We start from the raw sequence: 8,085 nt of genomic DNA, 5'->3' as shown, positions 1-8,085 counted from the left end.
CTGAAACAGAATGAAAAATCATGATAATATACATAACTTATTAAATGATTTTTCTGTTAGCATTTCAATATATAATATCAAGTCGCCTCTAGTTATTCATTTTACTTGAATAACTTCAAGTGACCTGTACACGCGTGAAATCTAGGTGCTAATTTCAAAAGCATTCATACAACAGTGCTGAACCTCAAATAAAAATGCTCCAATTATCTATTCCAACTTCTTTCTGAAATCATATGAAAATCCAATCATTTATATAATTAAATAATCTTCATGTATCTAAAATACGAGGGTCTTTTTTCAACCTCCGATTGGCCATATACAATAATCAAAATTGAAAAACGAATGAATATAAAATCATATGTATAAGTAACTTTTCGGGATTAGATTAAATAATCCCGAAAAGTTACTTATACATATGATTTTTCTTCAACGTAATCGCCATGAAGATTAAGGCATTTGTCATACCAGGTCTACTGGTCATACCCAGTGAGTATAGAATGTAATAGAGCTGCCTTGCTCATAGCTGGATACAGAGCAGGAGCGTGCTTGACCTATATGCTATATTACATAGCATATAGTTGCTATGTAACTATATAGATATGGATAGCTATGATATGAAAATATGGATATCGTGGAGAGTAAATAATGTGTTCATTGTAAAAGTAGTGTAATCATTTATATGTAAATAAAGTCTGTTAGAAAAAATCATCGAATTAATGAGCGTGATGGTCAGGATACATCATATTTCTGGAACTTCAAATGTAACTAAGCTTAGGTTAGGCTACATTATACAGTATATGTATTTTCACAGTTTTATAATATGATTGCAAGCCAAGTGTAGTTTTAGAGCAGAGTCACAGTGATCCATCACTAACTATTTGTTTCGTTTGAATGCATAATCTGTTGTTCTGTGATGATCAAATACGTATGATTTCATCACAATTTGAAGGTCTTTCTGTGTACTAGAAGTTTTATTGGTAACATTTTGTTGTTTAAAGCTTGCATAATAACTTATTGAAGATAATTCAACAAACGTTGAATATCAAACTATTTTAGCTTGCATACTGATAACTATCGAACAGTTGCAAGACGTTGCAAGAGTCGGTCGGTAGAGACAATTGCTCCCTTATCAGTAGTTGAACTTTGTCACTTTGTGTTCAAATCAATCGGAGTGTTTATTTCTGGTGACTCGTTTAGACAAAACATATGTCAGTGAAATACGGTGTAAATTCAGTGAAACAGGTTAATTTTTTCGACAAAACATCTTTCAGTGAAATACGTGAATATTTTCCCCCGTTAAGTTTGCTTTCCCAAGTTAACAGTATGTCTGAGTGCACTGTTTGTAAAAATTCAGTATCAACACGTAATGCTAAAATTATTTGCAGTGATTGTAATAGACCGTGTCATGGAAACTGTGTAAATATGTCCAAAGCGGATATCGAGTATGTATCAGCCCAAAAACAAATTTGGCGTTGCCCAACATGCTCAGAGTCTAGGAGGAGAAGCATGGCAGCAGTATCGGCTCGGCGGCCGAGGATGGGAAAGCTAACCATTCCCAGGTCATTTTTATGCTGGAAGAGGCTCGAGAAGATCGTAAGAGGATGGAAGAACAGCTCAACAAATCTTTCGAGTTCGCTCATAATAAAATTGAGGACCAGAATAAATTGATTGTGGAACAATCGAGTAAACTTGCTAAGTATTTGAAGGTTATTGAAAGTCTTACGCAGGAAAATGTGAATTAAAAAAAAAAAGGTCAAGGATTTAGAGGATAGGGTTGATCACATCGAACAGTATATGCGAATGAACACTGTTGAAATTTTTGGTGTTCCTGAAACGACCGGAGAAGACACCTATGAAGTTTTGAGAAATGTGTAGATTTCTATATACTATATATATATATATATATATATATAATATATATATATATATATATATATATATATATATATATGCCCCCAAAAATTCTCGTGTATATATATATAGATTAAGATATAAAACGAGAGAACATTGATGTCTGTCATCACCTGAAAAAGATGCAAGGCAGTAATCGTCCGACTGGTATCATAGTGAAATTCACAAGAGAAAAGTGAAAAGAAATTTTTCTACTCGTCACTTGGGTCTCAAGGTTCCAGAACAGCCAGTTTATATACACGAGTGTTTGAGTCCAGGTAACAAAAAGCTGTACACAGCGGCGCGACAGATGAAGAAGGATAAAGGATACGCATATCTCTGGGTGCAGAATGGTCACATCCTTATGAGAAAGGAGCAGGGATCACAGGTGAAAAGGATAACATCTATGGACACTCTAAATTCCCTTTCAGACTGTAAAAACTCAGTCATACAGACTTTGGTCTTTGAATTCTGGCGTCAAGCTCCTTTAGTTCGTAAGTTGTCCGCTCTGACGCTAGTTGTTTGTTAGTTCTAGTTGTCATTCACACACTTTGTCTACTTCTAATTTTGTAGATTTTAAGATGTGATTTTCTGATGTATTTTATTCATTTCATTGTTCTAGTAATTTATATTGCAGTTTTTGTCATATTCTGCAATTATTCAAGCCATTTTGCATTGGTTCTGTGTCATTTTTATTTTCAATACCTCAATCGGCCTTTGGTGGGTACGATTGATAGACACTTCCGTTCTTGTCGCTTTCCAAGAAAATTGCCTGTTCAAGGCTTCTCTTCTCATTTCTTCAAATATGTAGCAAATTTTATCTTTTCACCTGAAATTAATGTTTTAAAGTGTTCTCCAAGTTCTCCTATTCATTATGTGCAAATAAGTTTCTTTGTGGGATTTTTCCTGTCCAAAATTTCTTCGTCGTTCCTAAAGCTAACCTTGTTGGCTTTAGCAGAACTAATTTTCCACAAACTTTATCTTCAAAATTCAAATGTTTCCTGCCATCATAAATTATTATGAACACTAAAAAATTGTATTCGTGAGTATTTTAATGTAAGTTCAATTTTTTCTCTCTTGGCACTTTGTCTGATTGGTTCGGTTACAAGTCACAGTGACTTGTAGGCCACAATACTACCTCTCTGCATCAGGACACCGTGTCCGCCGCATTCAGCATCAGGATTGAAGATCCGCCGCTCTACTAGTTCCAAGATTGTAGATCTTGTGGGTGTATACTAACCCAGTTCTCAACCAATCAGAAAAGTAGCCTTGCTGCCAACCTCAAGTTTCATAAACTCTATTCTTGCTTGTGTGCAATTTCTGTGTGCATCCAGTGATCTGGCTTATCAAATGTGCTCAGAACTTTCTGTTTTCAAATTGTTTTCCACTGTATCAAATCAATTCAAATTATTCTCACCATTGTGATGGACATTTCTAGTTTGTGCTAACTGCCACCACTACCTCACATTTTGCATATGTTCTGAACTCTGGCACTGTGCCATTCCAACTTACAACTACAAATTTCGTGTGTCGGTCCACCCTGGATCCTGTGTATCCACTCTGAGGTCATTCATCGGTCTTTGGCGCTCTTCTCTTCGGTCGACGGAGCTCATCTCATCGGTCATCAGAGTTCTGCTTCATCAGTCTTTGGTGTCCTTCTCATTGGTCTCCCCTTCTCTCACTGATTGCATCCAAGGTGCCCTGCTACATGTCCAGGTCCGAGTCACTGGTGTGTGTCTCACGCGCTCTCCCAGGAACAAGTTAGATGGCCTGACTTGCAACGATGTTTATCAGATGAGTTTTTTGTTACTTTCAATATTTTTAGATTTATTCTTTGGCCCATTTTACACAGAGGTATTTCTAATATTCATATTTTAATTCTGTTTTTAAATTGCTACTTATTTGTTACATTGAAACTTCTTCTTACCCCTTTTTCATGAGTCTCTTTCTCCTTTTACCACAACATTGGAAGTCTGTTGTGCAACAATTTTGCCACTTCAAGTATTTGAAGTCACATTTAGTAATTCTGTATATGTATGATTCTAGGAATTTTCAACGTTTTCACTTTAATTATCAATCATTTTAAATCAGACAGTATAGCTGTCTTTGCTCTGTTCTACACATTAGCCAAGTTGCTTCTGGTGTACTCTCACATAATACGAAGTATTGTTATGATTTGTTGAGATTTATTCTGAATTTATTGATGATCCATGGTTGATTCTAATCATCAATACTGTGTAATATTTCTACCCTTTCTTCTGTATTTAAATTATATTAACTTACATTGAAAACTTATCCATAATCATTATTGTATTATTGTATCAGCCCTTTTTTATATCTCCATCATCAGTAAACATTTTGTCATTTGTGAACTATTCTAAGCCTATGACAAAAAGGCAAAATAAAATCAGTCATTTTTTCTGTACAACTTTGCCTTTATTTAGAAAAATCATTATCACAGGTATCAACTTAGAACTATTACATTTTTTAGATTTACAGTTACAATTCTTTTCAAACATTCTAGCTTCCAGAGTTAATTACAAATTGTATAACAGTTGTAATATTTCAATTTGGCACTTTGTTGGGTCTGTGGTGCAAGAACTAGACAAGTATTAGTTCTTTTATCAAATTCTGTTTCCCCCCCATACATTCCACTCAAATTAGGTTGGCTTTAGGACCCAACCTGCCACGAGACTCACCATAAGTGTTCTTCTGGTCCTCCGATTGGCCGGATCAAGGCCATTGACCTATTGGAACACTGGCAAAACCCCTTTAATGTCAATTTTGAAAACCTCTGTCAGATCAGGTTATTTTTGCCCACTCTAGGTAGGTAATCTTTGTAGTGTCCCAGTCTTACTATTATTAGCTAGCATAATCAGTCTAAGCACTATATTAATAAATGTACCTTGTCATTTTCAGTAACTAAGGTGTTCTCACTGATTCTCATGATAGACTGCTGTGCCGACCTGTACCTCCGTGGATTCCACTCTGCTCAGAAAAGCATTGAATCAGCTCATTGTCTGCACTAGTGTGTGCGCCTTTCTCTTACCTGGATCCACTGGAAATCGGCGTAAATATATCTGTGTCATTCAATATTTTTTCTGTAATTATTGTCATTTACGTAGAATTATTGAATTTTACTATTTCTGTATTTTTTTCATGATGGAGATTTAGAGTCATTTGCCAGTATTGTTACTCATATTCTAGTAATCTGAATTTTCATCACAATTTTATTGATCTACTTGAGACCTTTTGCTATCAATAGTAATTTTATTGCATTTTTTGAAATTTGTAAAATCAACCATGAATGATCAAGCTGATCCTATTGCCAATGTGGCAGACATTCAATCAATTGAAGATTCTGCTCATCCAATTCAAGTTGCTCAAGCGCCTCACCTTAGACCTTTGAATGTTATTGATGGTCAACTTGACCTCATCCTTAATGATTGCAATCTATGTGATGTACAACATCAAGATGGCTATTTTGCTATTGAACATCTAAAAAAAGAAGTAACTTTTCTCAAAGAGAGGTATCATGCATGTCTTGAAAGAGAGGAATCTTTGAATATTGAATTGGATTTTAATTTAACTCATACTATTCGTACGAAATTCACTAATCTTTTTTCGAGAATATCTTCTGTCATGCGTAACTTTGAATGTGAAAACAACTTACTTTCTACTGCCCAAAATTCTAATGTGCAACCACAACCAGAGACGCACCAAGCCTTTAGCGCTCATCTTCCTGATATTCCACTTCCTACTTTTGATGGAAGTTTTGACCAATGGTTGAATTTCAAATCGACCTTCACTAGTTTGATCATTAATAATAAGTTGTTAGACAATATCCTCAGGTACCATTACCTCCGTCAAGTCCTGTCAGGAGAAGCTCTCAATCGAATTGCAAACTCTCCTTCTGGGAATTTTTCTGTAGCTTGGGATTTACTTACACAATGGTATGATAATTCGTTGCTTATCGCTGAAACCCACATCTATGCTATTTTGAACCCGCCCAAATTGGATAGCCGCTCAGCGCAATCCTGGCGTATTTTCATAGATAATCAAAAAACTAACATTTCTGCCCTCGAAAACTTGTCACTTGGTATTCCTGTCAAAGATCTAATTTTCATGTCAGTTACTGTCTCACGTTTTGACACCCCCACAATTAGGGATTGGGAGCGTTTTGTTTCTACTAAAAAACAATTGAATATTTCTCATCTTTGGGATTTTCTTGAATCGCAACATAAGGTTTCTCATGCTGTCTCGTTCGCTAATAACAATGCCTCTCAAATCAATTCGCGCAACAATGTCACTAATCAACCTTCTGCTGTTAAGCCCCCCATGCAATCTAAATTTGGAAATGCTAATTTCAATTCCAATTCGAACCAACCCACCATGTTCAATAGGTCTACCAGCTGTTTATTTTGTCAGAATACCACACATTATGTTTTCAATTGCAACATATTTAAGAATATTCCAACTTCAGAACGCGCTCAAGTTGTCCATCAGAAACGACTTTGAAACGATTCATTTCATACTCTTGGTTCGTCATACTATCAGGCACTGAATAGGTTTTATTCATTGGAAAAAAGATTGTCGTCTAACCTTGAATTGGAAAGACAGTACATTGCCTTCATGGACGAATATATTGATCTTGGTCATATGTCGTTGGCACCACCATCTCATGACGCTACAAAATATCATATTCCGCATCACCCAGTCTTCAAACCAGACTCTACCACCACTAAACTTCGTGTTGTCTTTGATGCTTCTGCAAAATCAAATACAGTAAAAAGAAATGATCGTATATCAGCGTTTATCGTTAAACTTTCCAGTGAATTCATAAGTCCTGTGCTAGCTCATTTGATCAATCTAAGTTTTGAAAGTGGTGAATTTCCCGCATTTGTTTTAATCATGATCGCACCTTCTGCCAAGTTTGGTGTTCGATTGGCTGGCATAAATGATTGCTCTTTGTAATACAAAACGTGTGACGCGAACAATCCTATTCCTTAACTCTGTGCAGTTTATCAACAGCCGATTATCAATACTGTTGTCCCAGTGACTCAGGCTGGTTTCCAGCCAGGGCGAAGTTGTGAGGACTAGGTGCTGGCTCTGACATCTGCAATTGAAACTGGCTTTGACAAGGGTGACAAAAGCATTGCTGCATTCCTGGACTTATCTGCGGCCTATGACACCGTATGGAGAAAGGGCCTCCTTCTCAAAATCTCAAGGATTGTCCCAAGCCTCAAAATGATTAACATCATTGGTGAAATCCTCAGCAACCGGTACATCAAGGTGTTCTCTTCAGGAAGCGAAAGTAGCTGGAGAAGGCTATCAAATAGATTACCACAAGGCTCTGTACTGGCACCAATATTTTTCAACCTATACATAGCTGATCTGCCTGAGTTAAAGTACCAGGTGTTCACTTATGCAGATGACATAGCACTCCTTTCTGGGAGAAGTAGATTTGGTGAAGCTGAACTGGATTTAACTGGAGACCTTGATAGGCTGGATAAGTTTTTTGAGGAATGGAGGCTAAAACCCAATCCTGACAAAACGGTTATAACACCATTCCATCTGAACAACAAGCATGCCCGTTATGTGCCAAAGATCCATTTCAGGAGGCAGTTGCTTAAGTGCGTGGAATCACCCAAATATCTTAGTGTGACACTAGACCGGACCCTCACTTTCAAGAAACACCTAGAAAAGGCTGCTAAAAAACTCCAGACAAGAAACAACCTGATTAGCAGGCTAGCTGGCACTACATGGGGTTCTTCTGCAAATGTGTTGCGCACTAGTGCCCTATCACTTGTCTTTGCACCTGGTGAATATTGCAGTGCAGTATGGGCTAGGAGTAGCCATACCAACAAAGTTGACACTCAGCTGCGCAGGGCAATGCATATAATAACTGGTACCTTGAAGTCTATTCCAGTGGAATGGCTGCCGGTTCTAAGCAACATTGTCCCCCCACACATAAGAAGAATGAGTGCTTTACTGAGAACATGGTCAACTCTACAGGGAAAACCTCATCTCCCCATTCATCAATATATAGAAGCACACACAGGAAGAATCCTTCAAGAAAGCCCCCTTGAAAGTTAGCTAAAGAGCTATCAGACTCCTCATTCAGCCAAACAAGCAACTGGAAAAGAGAGTGGGAGGAATGTATTTTGAGAGCACCTTTCAAGCCTGAGAATCCAA

General features: G+C 37.1%; 1 protein-coding gene across 2 annotated transcripts in view; it reads right to left on the bottom strand.

Moving 5' to 3' along the window:
* Positions 1 to 8,085, bottom strand: part of LOC111057861 (dystrobrevin beta) — a 78,280-nt gene that overhangs the window by 1,124 nt on the left and 69,071 nt on the right. The gene's annotated exons all lie outside the window — the stretch shown is intronic.

Source organism: Nilaparvata lugens, chromosome X (genome assembly GCF_014356525.2).
Source record: "Nilaparvata lugens isolate BPH chromosome X, ASM1435652v1, whole genome shotgun sequence".
Lineage (NCBI taxonomy): Eukaryota > Metazoa > Arthropoda > Insecta > Hemiptera > Delphacidae > Nilaparvata > Nilaparvata lugens.
This window is presented reverse-complemented; position numbering and strand designations above follow the sequence as displayed.